Source organism: Lagenorhynchus albirostris, chromosome 7, assembly GCF_949774975.1.
Source record: "Lagenorhynchus albirostris chromosome 7, mLagAlb1.1, whole genome shotgun sequence".
Classification (NCBI taxonomy): domain Eukaryota; kingdom Metazoa; phylum Chordata; class Mammalia; order Artiodactyla; family Delphinidae; genus Lagenorhynchus; species Lagenorhynchus albirostris.
The window spans coordinates 4,819,942-4,838,344 of NC_083101.1; the positions used below are offsets into that span (position 1 = coordinate 4,819,942).

An 18,403-nucleotide genomic window follows, 5' to 3' on the forward strand; every position below is an offset into this window, starting at 1 on the left:
AATACTTGTTTCTACAAAATAAGGTCATTCACTTCATAATCACAATGTCATTATCACACTTAAAATTAACAGTAGTTCCCTCATATCATGTAATACTCAGCCCATATTCACATTTCCCCAGTTGTCTTGAAAATGTCCTTTTACAGTTGGCTTGCCTTTTTTTTTTTTTTGCGGTCTGCGGGCCTCTCACTGTTGCGGCCTCTCCCGCTGCGGAGCACAGGCTCCAGACGCGCAGGCTCAGCAGCCATGGCTCACAGGCCCAGCCGCTCCACGGCATGTGGGATCCTCCCGGACCGGGGCACGAACCCGCGTCCCCTGCATCGGCAGGCGGACTCTCAACCACTGCGCCACCAGGGAAGCCCAGTTGGCTTGCTTTTTATCAGCATCCAACCAAGGTCCACACAGCACATTTGATTCTCCTACTCCTCACTTGTCTCCTCTCGCCTCTGTTTCTCTTACTGTGCTTTCTGTGATGGCTCTTTGCTCTTACGTTTCTTTTAATTTGGTCTGATTTCTAGAGAGTAGTTCTCACATTTTCCTGAATTTTGTTGGTTCTCATTATATATGTTCTTGTTGTCAGGCCGTCTCGCTTCTGAGAACTTCTGTTTCTGATTTGTGCTGTTTTTTCAGACCATCAGTTAGTTGTGTTCTTAATTTCTTTTAGCTCCGTGTGAAATAATTGGTTACAGTTTTTATCTGCTTGTGGTCACTTTTTCATGGTGTGGACTACTGGTCTGTTCAATTGCATCTTCTTTTTTCTTGTATTGAGTGGGGCAGGGTCGCGTTTCTGTTGCGTCCCGGGGTGGGAAATGGACTTCCCTGATCTGTGGAGGGAGTGTGGCGGCCCAGGTGGCCTCCCCATCTCATAAAGGACCCAGGCATCTGCCTCTCAGAGCTCCATGCCGCGCAGGCCTTCCAGGGTGCTGGGGGCCCGGCCTTTAGGTGCTGTGTTTGCTGCTGGGCACTTGCTCTGGACGGCCCGCCCTCCTACCCTTCAGGGCTTCCTCTCCTGCTTCATGGGATTGCCACTCCCAGCACACGCCCTCAGGAGTGAGGAACCTGCCTTTCTGAGTGGAGTGTTTGCTGGACGGCTGTACGGCCTGGGCTGACCCATCAGCCCTCGCGGAGCCCTCGTGGGCGTCTGCGATCTTCCTCACTCAGACAGTGAGAAGACGCACTCAATTTGCCAGCTGTTCCAGCCCCAGGTTTCAGGGCTCCCGCTCTGTTAGGGCCCCTGTTTTTGGAGGAGATGTCTCCTGGTGGCCTGGGGGGGTGTGGCCCTGGGGCCAATCAATTGTCCCTTTTCCCCTCCCACCGCCCAGCCTCCCAGCTGCTGACCCTGTGCAGTCCTGCCCACCTATATTCTTTGGTTCGTGGGGAATTGTTAAAATCAAGTTTTACTGAAGATTTCATCCACTTCTCACTAGTTGCCGTCTAGTCGCTCTAGTTTCCAGGAGATTGAGAGAGATTCCAGCAGTTATGCTGGCTCCGTCTCGACGCAGCCACCCTCACGCGCTGCCATCTCGCCCCCTTTGAGCTCTGTGCACGATGCCCATCGCCACCTGAACAGAAGCTTCTCTTCATTCTCTGGTGGTTTGTCAGGGCTGTCTTACTCGCTCCTGAATCCCCACTGGGCTAGAATGGTGGTGGCCCCATGGCAGTAGATGTGAGTCAAGGGCACAGAAGGCCCCACCCCTCTGGCCACCCTATAAATTGTGAAACTTTCCCCAAAAGCTCTAACCCTTTTTACTATGATTATATTACCATGAAAAATAAGTAAAAGAAATATTTCTCTAAAATGTTTTGAAAGCCGCTTAAACTAAAAAAATCCAAGATATTAAAATAGTAATGTCACATATACTGACTTAAGTATCATCAGACATTGTAAAATCTAGGTTTACCATGTCCCAGCAAAGAGGACTGACATCTCAGTCTCTGTCTTGCTGTTGTGGAGTCCCTCACTGCACCGTGTGTGTGGACACATACTGTGGCTAAAGACAGAGTAGTAACTGGCGTCTTAAGACAGTGCAAACTCTAAATTCACAAAGAGAATGTCTGCATTGGAGAGCCTTCTAATATAGTGGGAAGAAAGACGGCCTTGGAGCCAGAAGCAAAGCAAGATCCTTGCCCTACCTCTGCCCTTAGTAATTACGTGACCTTGGGCCTAATTACCTGACCTTGGGCCTACTGCTTAATGCCACTAGGTTTCCATCCATCAGAAGATAAGGGGGTTGGGTTCCTTTCAGCTCTGATAGATATCTGTTAGCTTAAGACCCATTCCAGCCCCTGAGTATAAGAGTCATGAGACACAAGTGTTTTCTGAGTTGGAGTCTCTGCTATAAATGTAATGATAATGAAAGCAGAAGTGATACCTTTAAAAAAAAATGCACTTCGGTTTAATTTGACAATTATCCGTTTGCAAGTAGCCATTGAGCATTTTTTTTGTTGATTCACAGCAGTTGGTGTCTTGGGGGATACATTTAAGAGAGATTTCTTGGTGAAGTACAGTTCCAAAAATAGTACCAGGCATTTCTGAAATTTTTGAATTAACACCCACAAATTGGAATGGCCCAGGGTTTGTATCTTGAGTAAGCTTACGGCATATTGTTTATTCAAGCACAAAGATTCTTGCATGGAGTAGAACGCAATGTGAGAAGTGTTCGATTCCTGATACAGTGACAGTGGTCACTGTGCACATGGAGCACGTGTTGTGTACCAGACCCTGTGCCAGGCACTCGTTACATGCAGTGCTACTTAGCCACGCTCTGAGGAAAATACTATTATCGTTCTTGTTTTACAGATGAAGAAACTGGGATGCGAGAAAGTGAACGAGGGCCACACAGCTAGTGAAGAGTGACAGAGGTCGAGTTCTAGCGAGCATTCAGATAGTACTTACTGGATGCTTTTCTCTAGTCTTAGGACTCTGCATTTATTAAGCCATTTAATCCTTCCAAAATCCCTGTGAGGTTGGTACTGTTATGTTTCCTTAACACATGAGGAAACTGAGGCACAGAGAGGTTAGGTGACTCAGCCAAGGTCACATAGTTAGTTAGAGTCAGAGTGAGGATTTGAACTAGGGCAGTCAGTGTCCAGAGTCCAGGTTCTTGTCCGCGGTTCGATGTTGCCCGGCATCAGTACGGTGACTGACACAAAGACTCCAAATTCTTACTTTCAACCATGTCACTGGAAATGCTACTAGAAGAGCAAAAGAATCCTCAGAAACTGTAAAAGTCATTCTTCCTTTACGTTAGGGACAACATTGAGTTTTTAGCCCTATTGCAAGTGACTTGAAATTCAGCAAAAAGAAAACTTCCACCTGCCCGGTCCTTAAAATCTTGAGTTTGGGATTAGCAGGAATGCACTCTTAATCTCAGGTGACAGAACCATATCGCACTTGTAGATACCCGTGGTCACCAAGAATCATTAAAGACTCCTGAATCTCTGATTATCACACGCTGTCTTGCTGATGTTGGTTGCTCTGCACTGGAGCGTTAATATTTGAAAGACAGTAATTTAAAAAGAGAATTCCCCCAGTTTTTGGGGGGAGGAGGGGTGGTGACATCTAAAATTAGTGACATTTTTTATGAGAAATTTGAGAATACGTATCGAAAAATGAGAGTGGCCGAGACGTCATTTAAATGGAATCCTTTATTTTTTGTTGTTTGAACGTTTCTTAACTTTGGGTTTGTGTTTAAGAAAAAGTGAAGCCCGGCGATACTTTTTTTTTTTAATAAATTTATTTATTTATTTACTTTTGGCTGCGTTGAGACTTTGTTGCTTCACCCAGGCTTTCTCTAGTTGCGGCGAGCAGGGGCTACTCTTCGTTTCGGTGCGCGGGCTTCTCATCTTGCTGGCTTCTCTTGTTGTGGAGCACGGGCTCTAGGTGCACAGGCTTCAGTAGTTGTGGCTCGCAGGCTCTAGAGCGCAGGCTCAGTAGTTGTGGCGCACGGGCTTAGTTGCTCCGCGGCACATGGGATCTTCCCGGACCAGGGCTCGAACCCATGTCCCCTGCATTGGCAGGCAGATTCTTAACCACTGCACCACCAGGGAAGTCCCGGCAATACTTTTGAACATAAGATAGCCCAAGATTTTGGTGGACACGTAGACCCCACGGAAACAAACCCAGGCTCTGTGTCTTTGCTGGACTCGGCTCCGGGGCCGCCTGTGAGCCACAGCACTGACCCAGGAACCGTAGATGCCAGAGCAGGGCCGAGACCACCAGATCCAGTGTGACGGCCTCGCCCCGTGGTTATTGAGCTGATTGCTTGCAAAGTCTTCAGTGGTTTTTCAACTTGAAAAGAACAAATTGGAAATAAATAAATTGATCCATTGACCTGTTACAGGAAGGTTCCCACTGTGCTTAGTACCCCCAAATCATTTCAGATAAGGTTGACTAAGCCACACTGTGATAGATTTTCAGGGTAATAAGTGGACCATAAAATGACCATTAACCAACTTGCTTTGTTTATGAGAGGCAGGCTCTTAATGCCACTGGCCTCGTGCTGGAAGCATATTCCACTGTGGTCTGTTTCATCCCTGTGAAGTCATTGATCAGATGAAAATGACCAGTTAGCAAGTAAGTGTTTCCTGGGCTGCAGGCTTTATGAATAATGTGTTCTTCAGTTAAAAACAGCACTTTAAGCAGTTGTTTAAACCTAACCATTTGGGAATGAGGGAGAGAGCTTCATGAATAATTTATTTGCAAAAGAAAAAATTAAGGGATCTGAATTTTTTCACCTTCCCAAACCTTTTTTACATTAAGTGAAAATACCTATAAATGATATAGATCGAGGTAAATAAAATTCGTAATGCATACATGATATCTCTAAGTTTATATACTTTCACTTTTAAAAAACCTTTCCTGAGAAAGGTACAGTCACATAAATACAGTGAGTTTAAAATAACTGAGAATGGAATTGCTGGAGGGGTTGAGGTATTTTAGAATGTAACATTGAACGTGCATTAGCGTAGTGCTGTGGGAAAGCTTGAAATATGGTTAATACATCCTTGTGTCGAAAGGACTCCATCAGAGCAGACCAGTTTGATCGCTTGTGCTTAAACCTTATGCTGTCCACTTTCTAAAACAGTCCACCATCTATAAGAATTGCACATCCTTGGTTCAAGGTTTAAATAAGAGAGATTGGGACAGGGGTTAGGTACCAACATCACAAGACCACGATCTCACCACCACCACCACCACCACCAACTCCCCTCTTCTTCCTCTTGTTCTTACATCATTAAAAATCCCCATGGTGGGCTTCCCTGGTGGCGCAGCGGTTGAGAGTCTGCCTGCCGATGCAGGGGACGCGGGTTAATGCCCCGGTCGAGGAAGATCCCACATGCCGCGGAGCAGCTGGGCCCGTGAGCCATGGCCACTGAGCCTGCGCGTCCGGAGCCTGTGCTCCGCAACGGGAGAGGCCACAACAGTGAGAGGCCTGCGTACTGAAAAAAAAAAAAAAAAAAAAATCCCCATGGTGCTTTATTTGTGGGCCTGACAAGGGGCCAAAGTGATTTGCCTTCAGTGGATGAAATTTTCGTTGACCATCTTGGCATTGAAGGAATTAACAAAGGCGCAGATGAGCCGGGATACTGCCTCACAGTCGTACATCGTCACCACCACCGCCACTACCACCACCTCAGGCAGCTGTTGTTTTTTGAGTAATTACCCGGTTTCAGGCACTGTTCTAAGTAGTTCACACCTTATTTAATCCTAACAACCTTCTGAGCTAAATGCAACCATTACCATCATTTTTTAGTTGAGGAAACTGAAGCTGAGAGTGTTTACTTACTTGCCCAAGTTCCCCAGAGCCCATGTGTTCACCCCTTTCAGCATCTCTGCTGCTTTCTCCATTGCCTCACAGTCAGACTGGAGGGACTTAATGCCAGGTGGGTCACCAGCATCGTATAGGGGCGCACTCACTTAGTCACTGTTCAGTTTCTGGCCCCCATAACAAATTGTTACATAGTCAAGAACCAAGAAGCATGAGCGAGGGCCTCACTGATGTTGCTGTTGTCATTTCCCCAGACTGTCAAAGACCCTCCTGCAGAGCCCATTTTCTTTGGGTTGTCAGGGTAACGCGTTTGGAAACATGCAGCACACACACTAACAACAGCCAGGAGCCAATGCTTACATAACAGGAAAAGAAACCAGAAAAAAAAACAACTTTAAATATAAAGCACAAGGGCTTGAGTTGATGCCTATAACGTTAATAAAATAATTTGTTTCCTTGTTAGGAATAAATATGCCTGTGTTTTAAAAAGATAGTCATAAAAGTGAATAAAATTAAATTCAGGCATCCAAAGACATAGGCGTGAGGCCTCTGAAACCTTTGCTGACGAGGAAGAGCCCATTGTCCGGTAGTGGTAGACGAATGAGGCCAGGCTGCAGGGACTGAGTCCTGCCCCTTACAGCTGTTGGTATCAGAAATCCTTTTGCCATGACACAGGGATCATGGTTGTTCCCATCTTCTTTTTCTGCTTGCTGCTTCTGGGGGCTTTAAAAAATGTCATGTTTAAGGTGGCGGCCCTCCCATTTTGAGCCAGTCACACTTGAAAAATATACCCTGAAATTATCTAAACTTAATTTCTGGCCATTTTGTTTCAGAAATACTAACCCCAGGGGGTCCTTGTTCTCGCCACTAAAACTTGATCTATTTGGAAAAATTCCATTTACTCTCTGTAGAAATTGACTGGACATGGCTCCTGTGAATGATACGGTTGTTATTATCCCTGAACACTGTAAAAATGAGCTTTCAAACAGTTGGGTTGGACCCAAACAGAAAGTGATGTATGGCTTGAAAATGGTCTCGTTGGACATGATGCTTCAATATTTTACTGACCAGTGCAGCACAGGTTTTCGAAATATATGTTCAGTTTTTTGAAGTTTTATCTTTAGAGTAGAAACTTCCTCACAAACCAAAATAGATGAATCCAGCATGTTCGAATCAATGCTGAAGTGTCATCCACATCTGCAGAATGAAAATCATTAGCCCGTTACTTGAAATCCACATAAAATGAAACCATTTTACTCTACTCTTCATCCAGCTTTACCTCTTCACAGAAGGGAATAGTGCTGAAAATGCGTGTAACTGGATTATTTTTTTTTTTCCAAAAGTTTTTCAGAAAATACTAAAGCAGATACCGAGCATGGGGTAGTATCCCGCCTAGATTGAGTTGAGTACGTCCAAGCGTGCATTTAACACAAACTCATTATTTCTCCAAAGTCTGTGCTTGAAAATAGATCGAGGAGATTTCTCCAAACCGTGTGGCATAATTTCAAGTACATTTAAACTATGACCAGAATGTTTTGTTGGAAAAATGAGAGTGGATAAGGATATTGTAAAAACTGCAATGGAAAAATACAATGACGACTTTTTTACACGTGACTCTAAGAGGCTCTTAAATCTGTCTTTTGGAAGAGTTTACTGGTTCATAACATTTATTAGTAGCGACATATCTAGGACCGGAAGAGATTCAGAAGGTCTGCATTCTAATCCCAGCTTGGTCTACAACCAGCTAGAAGGCTTTACCCAAGCCTGCCAGCCTCTGTGTCCCAGTTTCACTTCCAAAGAGTAAAGAATTTGGACTAGCCATCCTCCCAGTTGCATTCCAGCTCCAGAATTATATGATTCTTTGGGGGGGGCTATTATTATGTTTCTTAATCTGTCAACTCTTGGACTGTATTTCCAAAAATGGCAGATTCACTAAAGTCCTTCTCATGGAGGAAAAAAAGTGCTGGGAGTGACACTGTATGCGCTGTCATCTCAGAGAGTGAGCAAAAAGCCTTTTAGCCTGAGAGCGTTTGGGTCCCAGTGGGCATGCGTGGGCTCTGCTAGCTTAGGTATTTCCCCAGCACGGGATCCCTCAGCTAGTTAATGAAGGTGCGAGTTCTGCCCTGTACCCTGCTGCCTTCATTAGGCCTTGGAATGCAGAGGCCAATGGTCAGTCATCATTTACAGTGGAAATCTGAAAAAAGTCGTGTTTCCCAGAGCTGTCAGCAGGCCCTTAGAACCTTCCTGAAAATGATGAAAAGTTTCTGAGTCGTGCTAATGAAGCTTAAACACTTTACACTGTTTAACAACAAATAATGTGCCCGTTTGGAACTCAACAAAGGAAGCTTTGAATTAGGACTGAAAAATGTCATAGAGCATTGCGGGCAGGGAGGACATACTGTTCTCTGGGTGTGGTGTGTATCACCCAGAGCACCTCCCAGACGGCTGCCTTTCTTTTCTCCAAAACACGTCGCCATTATCTTGATTTCTTGCCCGCTGCAGCAGATTGCAGGCCATTTTAACAGGCTTGTGATGGGTTTAAATGTCAAGAGTTTTGCCCAGTGGGCAAAACCCTCACTTATTCCAGAGGGTTACAAGTGTTGAAAAGCAGGAGTTTAACCTCCTTGTTTTCATCCTCCCTTAGATCAGAACAGACCTCTCTGATGGCACACCTCTGCTGTTCTCCTGAACTGTGGCAGGAATAACTCCAGGCATAATTAGGCAGGTGTCAGGTTTAACCCTGAATGCCTCTACAGGCGGTCACTTCCTTGCCTCCTGGCAGCCTCCCTACTCTGCTAGCGATGCTTCCGCTTGTAAAGTTGTGCCTGATATTTAACCTCGGTGTTCCCTGCTGGAACTCTCTCTTATTATTCTCATCGACCGAGAATAATTGATCTGTCTTCACTCAGCAACTTCCATTTGCACGTTTCAGGAGTAGCTGTATCATCTCCTCTCTGTTAGAGACAGACTCTCTCCCCTGGTTGTTAAGTCTTTGTACACCTTGTTTCCAAAAAGGATTCCTTGGTGTGTTCATCTTCTAAGCACACCCTCCAATTTGTCATCCCTTTGTTATTATTCACGTTGGTACTACACCTTTTTTTACCAAAATGGAATGATTCCCTCTCCTTTTACACATAATCCTCCGGATTAACACAATTCCAAGGGTTTGATTTGGACACCATTGTGTTGTCGACTCATTCACAGGGTGATTCACTGAGTCCTCCGTGTCGAGGACAACGGAGGGATCCGCGCAGGAGAAACGGACATTCCATCACTATGAGCTGCGTCCCCAGTGCACGTGCACACCTGCACACACAGACACCCCTTCACGGGTCAGAACTGAGTTAAAGCCTTCATAAGCATGAAGGCTTTATATATGGTGTATATTTGGTGTATCTTTGGTGTATATATGGTGTATATTTGGTGTATATTTGGTGTATATATGGTGTCTATTTTGGTGTATATTTGGTGTATATATATGGTGTATATTTTGGTGTATATTTGGTGTATATATATGGTGTATATTTTGGTGTATATTTGGTGTATATGGTGATATTTGGAGCATTACGTGGAGTGATGGATATAACGTAACCAAACCTGAGTTACGGCTGCATCTGTTTGTTGTAACAGATCTTCTGTTTACGAGAGTGGGTGTCTGAAGTTTAAGAATTGAAGGACCTGTATGCTTACGTTCCTGACTTTTGTTCCTAAAGTCATTAGCATTCAAATAAATATTCGATTTTGTCTATTTTATTCTCAGATCCTCAGGTGAAAGGTGTATTCCTTGTGTGCCCGTTAATTACACGAGCCCTGGAGCAGTCTGCTCAGCCACGGGAAATATCCACATGTGAGCTCTAGCGGGTAGAATCCTTCCTGTAAATTTCCTTGATTACAGAATTGCTGTTTCCTGGGGCTCTTGTTAAGACACTCATCTTTAGTCCTAAGACTTGGTTACAGGAATCCTTTCTAGTTATACGTTTCATCAGACATTTCTAGCAATGGGCCCCACTAGACAGTGACAAGGGCAATGTGTTTTATGCCAGGACTGTATACTTGAAATAGTCTTGCTGTTAAAACACTGATGAATTTTACTAAAGTACAATAGATTTCAATTATTCACAAAGGTTAAGGCATGGGGTGTTCTGACTGACTGAATTTTCTAGAATAATCACCATATGTACCATTCGAAGATGGATAGTCTTTAGAAACTGTATAATTGCTTCTTTGTGCATATAGTAAGCTCTCAGGGAGTGTATATTGAACTGACCAGAGCTGGAAGGACCTTTAGAGATCATTTAGTCCAAAGAAGAGGAAACCAAAGCTGGAAGGGCTAGATGATTTGCCCGCTGTGGCCCTGTGAGTGAGCAGGAGAACCAGGATAGAGCCCAGATCTTTCTACACTTAATCCAGGATTTTCTCAGCTACGCACACTGCCCTACACACTTTGGGCTAAGATGGGGTGATGGAGAAAATGGTGGCACCAGTAATTTGCCTCACTTAGTAGAGCTAGAACTTGAACCCATCCAGTGCGACTCGCGATCTTATGATCTGACTACAGTACTGCCTTCTTAAAATATTTGTTGTTCCCTTTCCATCTGAAAAGAAAGTATCCAAAAATTGTTCCCAGGGAAATATCTTGCTTTAGTAGTAATGTACAGGTCTAAACATATCCAAAATATTTTCTATATTTAAATGCATGTGAAATGCTTAATAATCCAGGTGGGCAAATACGGAGGCCAAAAGAGCATCACAGTATGAGTTTGTCCTGCTGAAATTCTGCTGCTGTGGGCATGTTTGGTATGTGAAGGCTGCATCTCCTCTCGTACTTTCTATGGATTCATGTCCATTTACACCGAAGTTGTAAGGACTGGTCCCAGGCTCTGATGAGAAGACAGTGATGATGATGAAACCCAACTTTGCACCTGAGCCTTTGAGCACTGTGACTGCCATGCTGCCCCGCCCCTCGCCTGATTTAGGGCTGCATTGTTGCACAACGTCTTCCTGACACTCACACAGGCTTAGTGCAGCAAACCAAGCTCTCACCACCTAGAGTCCCCAGGGGATCCAGTCTCTCTCCTTGTCTCCCGAAGACTTATCTAAAATGACTTAATTTGACTCTCACCCCATTAATATTTGACGGTAGTGCAGAGAATTCAACACATATTCTAAACATTTTAAAAAATCAGCCTTAATGAAGTATAATTTACACAAAATGCACCCTTTTATGCCGAATGATATTCCATTTTATGTATATACCACAACATGGGGTGATTTTTCAATGTTAATTCAACTTTGCCTTTCTAGAGGTCACCTGATCGTGACGTATTGTCTTTTTTATGTATTGCTGGATTCTGTTTGCTAATACTTTGTTAAGGGATTGTATGTCTTTGTTTATGAGGAATATAGTCTGTAGTTTTCTCTGTTTGTAATGTGCTTTTGTCTGGTTTCAGTGTGAGGGTATTCTGGCCCCATCAAATCAGTCGAGCATGTTCCTTCTTCCTCTGTTTCCTGAAAGCGTTTCCTTAAGATTGGTATTATCGCTTCCCTAAAGTTTTGTTAGAATTAACCAGTGAATTCATGCGGGCCTGGAGTTTTCTGTATGGGGAGACTTTTGATAACAAATTTAATGAATAAAAAAAGATATAGGGCAATTTAGATTTTTATTTCTTCTTATATCAATTATATAATTTATATCTTTCAAAGACTGTTCATCTCATCTAACTTGTCGAATTTGTTTGCACAAAGTTGTTTGTAATATTCTTTTATTATCCTTTTAATGTCTCTAGAATTATGTTTTCTTGTTCATTCCTGATATTGGTAAGTTGTGTCTTGTTTCTTTTTCTTTGATCAGTCTAGCTAGAAATTTCTCAATTTTATTTATTTATTTTCCAAATTATCTGCTCTTGACTTCAGTGATTTTTCTCTATTGTGTTCATTACTGAGAGGCCTGTTATCGACTGTTTTGAGGAACATTTTCTGGATGAAGTCACCCTTCCAAGCTTTTTGTTTGTTTGTTTTTTCAAATCATTCTTATGACCTTGCTTGTTGTAAATGATGGGCTTTGTTCCTCTGAAGTTTTTTTCCCCTTTCCCTGGGCAGAGGAAAGTTTCCTTGGGATGGGAGTGCTGTGGGAGAGGAACAAGTAGGCAGGACGCAGGGGGGTGAGCAAGAGGGTCAGATTGATTAACTTTATTTCTCCTCTGATGTGCAGTGTAAAAGCTTGTGCCAGGATTTGAAAGACTGCCACAAGATTTCTCAGCTTACGGCAATACGGTAAATGTTGGGTCGGCCCCGGTTTGGTGAGGCCACCGTAAACCTGTAGGGGGTGCCCTCGGAGAGTTTGTTCAGGGTGCCGTAAGCATCTTTTACCTGCCACCGGTAGAATCCTAGATTTGGCTCCACTGGGAGAAATCTATTCTGGTACAAGTTTTAACTCCTTCGAGGGTGGCAAAAGGAATTCTGGAGCCCGTGGCCATGCATGCTGGGGCCCGAGTGGAAGCCATTTTATTTTCTGTTAAGAAGGCCCCGGTCCCGTGCTCACGTAGCAGATTCCCAGACGCGCTTTCTCGTGTAGTCAGCTCCCAGGGTGATGGATCAGCCAGAGCCCGTGCCTCGCGGTATTGCTGACCTAAACACCTACCCCCTCCTAGGATGCTTAGCTATAGCTCCTCTTTTCAATAGCTCCAGATGTATGGGTGAAAACTTCCTTTTTTTTAAGGTCTAAAACTGAAGATTCATTAAGAATGGAAAAACCCCCGCAATCTACAAAGACAAGCAAAACCTTTTTGAAACAAAGCTGTTTAATTACCTGCCTTATTTGAAGGGCGTTTCTACACTCAGTCATTTTCAACCACCTATAGGATTTTTGCCATAATCTTTGGTCAGCTGTTCTATTATTTGCGTAATATTTTTCTTTAAATAAACTCATTTTTAAAACTTAACCCCTTTCTAAGAAGTAATATCTATGAGATCACAGGTTTTATTTGCTCCTTATATACTTTTCTGTGTACATTGAAAGTGTTCATCCACAGATCACCTAACCCCACCCCACATGCCGCTCTGTGAGTTTCATGTCACACTTTGGAAGTTGTTGGTCTGGGGCAAATGTGAACTGGACAGTGAACTTAGACGGAAAAGCAAACTAGCGCTTGGCAGTGGTCTGAGAAGGAACGGTTTGTGTCTGCAGCGTGGAGGGGCATGGCCCCTTTACGGAGAAAGGGGCACTGAGAGGAGGAGAAGAGTGGGTAACAGTTTCTCAGTGAGGCAGATACTTTCATTATGATCCCATTATTCTGTTTAAAGCCATGAATTTCAAAAGTAGTCACGTCCACAGTTAAAACACTCCAGGAGATACTTGTTAAACGAATGATGTTGAATTAAAGTGCTAAGCAGAGTATATGTGAAGTTTTACTTCATTAACAATTTAGAATAGTCGTGTCACTACTGTTCTCAATTAGTTGAACTATTTTTGAATTTATTTTTCCGATTTCTTGTTCTAGCGGGAGAATTGCAAGGTTGGTTGGAACGTCATAGGATTTATTTGAGGGGAACCTTTTAGAGTTCCGGGAGGCGTCTCCAGTAAAGAGGCAGTCTCCAGTTTGAGGAGGTCTTTTCTAAAGGGCCTGTTTCCAGAGGTGCAGGCAGGTGTGGGAAAACACAGGGACTAGTGCAGTAGCCCAGGCCGGCCCTTCCCCTGAGGGGTGCGGGGAGAGTGTGGTTACAGGAACCTAGCATGAAAGGGAGCGGGCTGTGAGCTCTGAGGGTCATTTTCGCAGATCCAACAGAGGTGACTGACTTAACAACTATTGTAAATTGGTCTTGCTGGAAAGTTCGATGTGGGTGTTTTGTTTGTTTGGGGTTTTTTTCCCTCTCTGTAACATGGAAGGGCTCGCAGAGGAGGTAGATGTTGAGTGACATCAGAATTCTTTCCCAAGCTTAATACATTGTTTCAGCATTTTAGGGAAAACTAGGACCCACCCATATCTGAATAAATTTTTTAAAAGTATTTATTTATTTATTTGGTTGCACCAGCTCTTAGTTGCAGCAGGCAGGCTCCTTAGTTGTAGCTCGAGGGATCCTTAGTTGCAGCAGGCAGGCTCCTTAGTTGCGGCACATGGGCTCTTTAGTTGTGGCATACGAACTCTTAGTTGCGGCACGCATGTGGGATCTAGTTCCCTGACCAGGGATCAAAGCCAGACCCCCTTCATTGGAAGTGCAGAGTCTTATCCACTTATCCACTGTAGGGAAGTCCCCCTGAATAAATTTTTAATGCAAGGAGAACAGACGTTGAGAAAAACGTCTACCTTTTAGTTATTAATGTAAAGTAAAATGCAAAACAAGTATTCACCTTTCACCCCTTCCTGTAACATACCAACTTTGCGCTTTGATTTTCTCCCAACTGGGGAATGGAAGGAAATTTAACTTAGTTGTCCTGTTTTTTCCTGGAAATAAGCCTGTGATCTTGAAGGAAAATGGCTTGTAACCAAATGAAGTGTGAGCCCCCTGAGGGTGGAGACCACCTGAGCATCACTGTGTCCCTGGGCTCAGTTAGGCACCGAGTGGATATTTACTGAACGACTGGGAAGAGAGAAAATCATGCATTGATTCCATTTTGTCAATACACTACTCAAAACTTTCTCAGTTGTCTTATAAAGCCCGGGGAATGACAAAAAGGCAATCTGCTTTTTCCGTGCAATCCTCACAGACCTATAAAAGCACTGTGATGTGCAGGAAAGCCCTGGAATGGGGATCAGAGACGTCAGTTCTGGGCCCGGCTCTGCCATTTAGCTGTGCTGTTACCTCGGGCAGGTCACTTAACCTCCTTTTTTCTGTCATTTATGAAGTAGGAGTTTGGCACTTGCCCTTCTTATTTTACAGAGTTAGTGAGAGAGCGAATGAGATAAAGAATACAAAAGTGCTTTGAAAACTGGAAAGCAAGGCCTGCTTTCCTGCTCAACCTGACTCTTCTCCAGCAGAAAGCACAGACTGGACCTGTCCCTCCAGAGAAAGCCTGCTGTGAGCCAGCTAATACAATTTATTTATTTTTAATCCTTAGTACTTAAGATCATTCCCTGAACACAGTAATTATCGACAACTATAGGCACTCAATAAATATTTGTTAATAGATAATAGGGATAGTTTACAAACTGAATTCTTTACCTCTCTAAATCTTGCTAAATCGTGTATAAGAAGAATTCTGTCTTTATGGTGGTATTTGCCCTGTGTTCCAGTTCATACATACCCAGGGCTTACTGGGCTGCTTGACACCCAATGGAAGAAGGAAGGTTAGTTTCTGTATTTCAGTATATGGTGAGTGTTTGCGCGTTTATTTCAACTTATGGAAATGGAGGTGGCTTTTGTTTGCTTGCCCAGGTGGTTCTCCCAGATTTGTTCAGGTCACACATTCACGTAGTTCAAAGTTCATAAGCTACTCAGGAGAGAAGAGGGGAAAGCTCCCCTTCTACTTCTGTGGCCTGGCTACAGTTCCACTCTGAGGAAGCAGGTCTTCCTACTCTTGACAGCCATGTCTGCTTAGGTGTTGAGTTTCCATAAAGAGATTTTGAAGTTTTGAGTGTCTTTTCTTGAAAGAGAATAACAGTAGGTAGCTAGCTAGCTGGGTAGAGGTGGCAAGGGAGGGAGTGTGGTGAGAGACGGTGGAGGAATCCTAGCTTCTCTTTCTGTCTGTCACTCGTCTAGTCTTGCTTTTTTACGTACAGTTAGAGAATAACTAAACATCTCTGACCTACGTGATGATACAAATATTTTACAAACCTGAGAAATTTGGCCAAAGTGGAGGAAGTGAGCAAGTTTGACCTAAGTTTCCAATCCTGTTTCTTTAGCATATTGAGATTGATAGTTGGAGTTTCAGGCAGTCTCATTCTCATGAAGTAATTAAACAAACCCCCTTCTGTTTCCACCCACTGGCAAAGTCTTCTTGGTCTCATCATTCTGGACAGGTGTGGAGGAAAATCTTAAATTATTTTCAGATGGTGCAAATTACTCCTTTTTTTTGGTTTTTTGTTATCTGCTGGGCATTACCCTTTCCCCAGAAAGGTGGTTTATTAATATATGATTTCCTAACTTTCAGATTTTGTACGGGTGGAGAAAATGAACAGCATGTATCGTACACACTGTGTGGGGTAAATGCTATTTAAATCTGGTCGGAGCTGCTAAACGTCTCGCTAACACGGGATCACTGGCTAGAGTCCAGGTTTGTTGGGGTTTTTTTGTTTTTTTTTCTTTTGAGGAGGGGTCAGACTTTAGAGAACTAAGCCATCTGTCCAGCAAGTTATTTTAAGGCTTTAATAACAGGTACTCTGCAATATATTTCAGTGTGTAGGGGAGACAACTAATGTTTTGCAAAACCGATATCTTTAGAAATGTCTTCCACATTCTGTTTTGTTATCATTTTGGTATTGTAATCCTGATTTGATAGCACACATCTTTGTACTAATGTTTTTGCAGAATTAATTAGTTCATTAAAAGCAACATTTGAAAACTGGCATGTCAATAACACAATGCATGCCTTCAGAACGCTCTTCCTTCTTAGAAGCATCGAGCTTCTCCTAAAACAGATGCAGGGATCTTGTAGCTGCGTATTAAGCTTTAAGACTTTGAAGACTCTCTGCTGCCTTCTTTGAGGTGCGTTCTGAGGGGCTCTGTGGTTGCCGTTGTTAGTGACTTTTGATGGCTAATGTAGTGGACTCAACACGTCACATCTTCACCTGCTAAAGAGAACTTTGCATTGTAGTTGTTTCATAACCGCCTAACTGGCGTCTGCATAGCTTACTTTTAATGTCCTGTCTGCTCCTTCGGCAAATATTTAAGGAGTGCCTGGTGGGTACCAGGCACCGTGGCCAGTTGCTGGGATTCAGCCTTGAAGAAGGCGGTCATGCAGTCCCCTGGAGAGACCTGTTGAGGAGATAGACCTTAAGTAATCACTGGGAAAAATTGCTTAATTACAACTGGGATGGGAGACGCAGAGAGAATTAAAAAAGTGTAACAATAGAACTACCATATGACCCAGCACTCCCACTACTGGGCATATACCCTGAGAAAACCATAATTCAAAAAGAGACATGTACCACAGTGTTCATTGCAGCACTATCTACAATAGCCAGGACATGGAAGCAACCTAAATGTCCACTGACAGATGATTGGATAAAGAAGATGTGGCACATATATACAATGGGATATTACTCAGCCATAAAAAGAAACGAAACTGAGTTATTTGTAGTGAGGTGGATGGACCTAGAGTCTGTCATACAGAGTGAAGTCAGAAAGAGAAAAACAAATACCGTATGTTAACGCATATATATGGAATCTAAAAAAAAATGGTACTGATGAACTTAGTGGCAGGGCAGGAATAAAGACATAGACATAGAGAATAGACTTGAGGGCATGGGGTGGGAGGGGGAAGCTGGGGCAAAGCGAGAGTAGCATCAACATATATACACTACCAAATGTAAAATAGTTGGCTGGTGGGAAGCAGCTGCATAGCACAGGGAGATCAGCTCGGTGCTTTGTGATGACCTAGAGGGGTGGGGTAGGGAGGGTGGGAGGGAGGCTCAAGAGGGAGGGGATATGGGGACATGTGTATGCCTATGGCTGATTCACTTTGTTGTACAGCAGAAACTAACACAGTATTGTGAAGCAGTTATACTCCAATAAAGATTTATTTTTAAAAAAAGTACCATAAGAGGTGAGATGAAGGGCGCACTGACTGATGGGGGCGCCAGGGGGAGTGTCAGAGAAGGTTCCCCTGAGGAAGCGTCATTTAAGCTGGAACCCAAAGACTTGAAGCATGCACGGGGCTGACCTGGGCGTGGGGGTGGGAGGAGTTATGAGAGGAATCCTCCAGGTGGAGAACGTAGATCATGCACAGCACAGCGTGCAAGGTAGTGCGAGCCTGCTCTGGACAGTGGGGGGAGGAGGCGGGGCCAGGCCAGAGCAGAGCAGCAGCTGGACCTCGGGGCCTCGTTGGCCCTCCGAGGACTTGAGGTTAAGTTCACCACCGAGCTGTGCCTTAAGCAGTGATGCAGAAAGCGGGGAGCTCTCTCTTTTTACAAGCAAGGAGCTTCTGTAAAGCACAGGTGATGTGGCTGTAGAAGGCAGAAAGGGTTACTTACTATCAGGTGACCTCTAAGGTCATGGAAGTAGGTCCTTGACTTTGTTGGAAAGATTAGCAGTGAGAGACAGTAGTTTAAAAACAAACACTAACCTTGGACTCCAGCATGGAAGCATGATTTTAAGATGATCAGAACTATCAGATCCATTGTACCCCCGGTACTACCACTTCAGTTATGTTCACTTCTAGGCTGCAAAATGTATATATATATATTTCCAAAATGAAGATAGCTTTATTGAAAACTACAGTTTTCCATCCAGAAAGGACTAAAGAAGAAAACCAGATACCTTCATTGTAGAACAGGTCTAGAGCAGTTTTTCTGAACTTGGGGTCCATGAATGGACTTTAAGGGACCTATAAACTGCAGAAAATTACATGCAAAATTTTGTGCAGACATATACTTTAGTTTTTAGTGCATTCTGAAAGGGATCTGTGACCCAAGAAAGATTTAAAAACACTGATAAATCGGAAACACTGATAAGGCTGAAGGAAGTAATTGGGTGGA

The 18,403-nt window shown here is 43.7% G+C and overlaps 1 protein-coding gene across 3 annotated transcripts in view; it reads left to right on the forward strand.

Annotated features, from left to right (window-relative positions):
- The window catches only part of MED27 (mediator complex subunit 27), a 199,184-nt gene that overhangs the window by 108,230 nt on the left and 72,551 nt on the right, over nt 1-18,403 (forward strand). The window contains exon 4 of one of the 3 annotated variants that reach the window (XR_009541446.1): nt 15,859-15,981. The exons of the other annotated variants lie outside the window; for them this stretch is intronic. The gene's annotated coding sequence lies outside the window, so the exon portion shown is untranslated. The remainder of the gene's footprint in view (nt 1-15,858; nt 15,982-18,403) is intronic. 3 annotated transcript variants of the gene reach the window in all.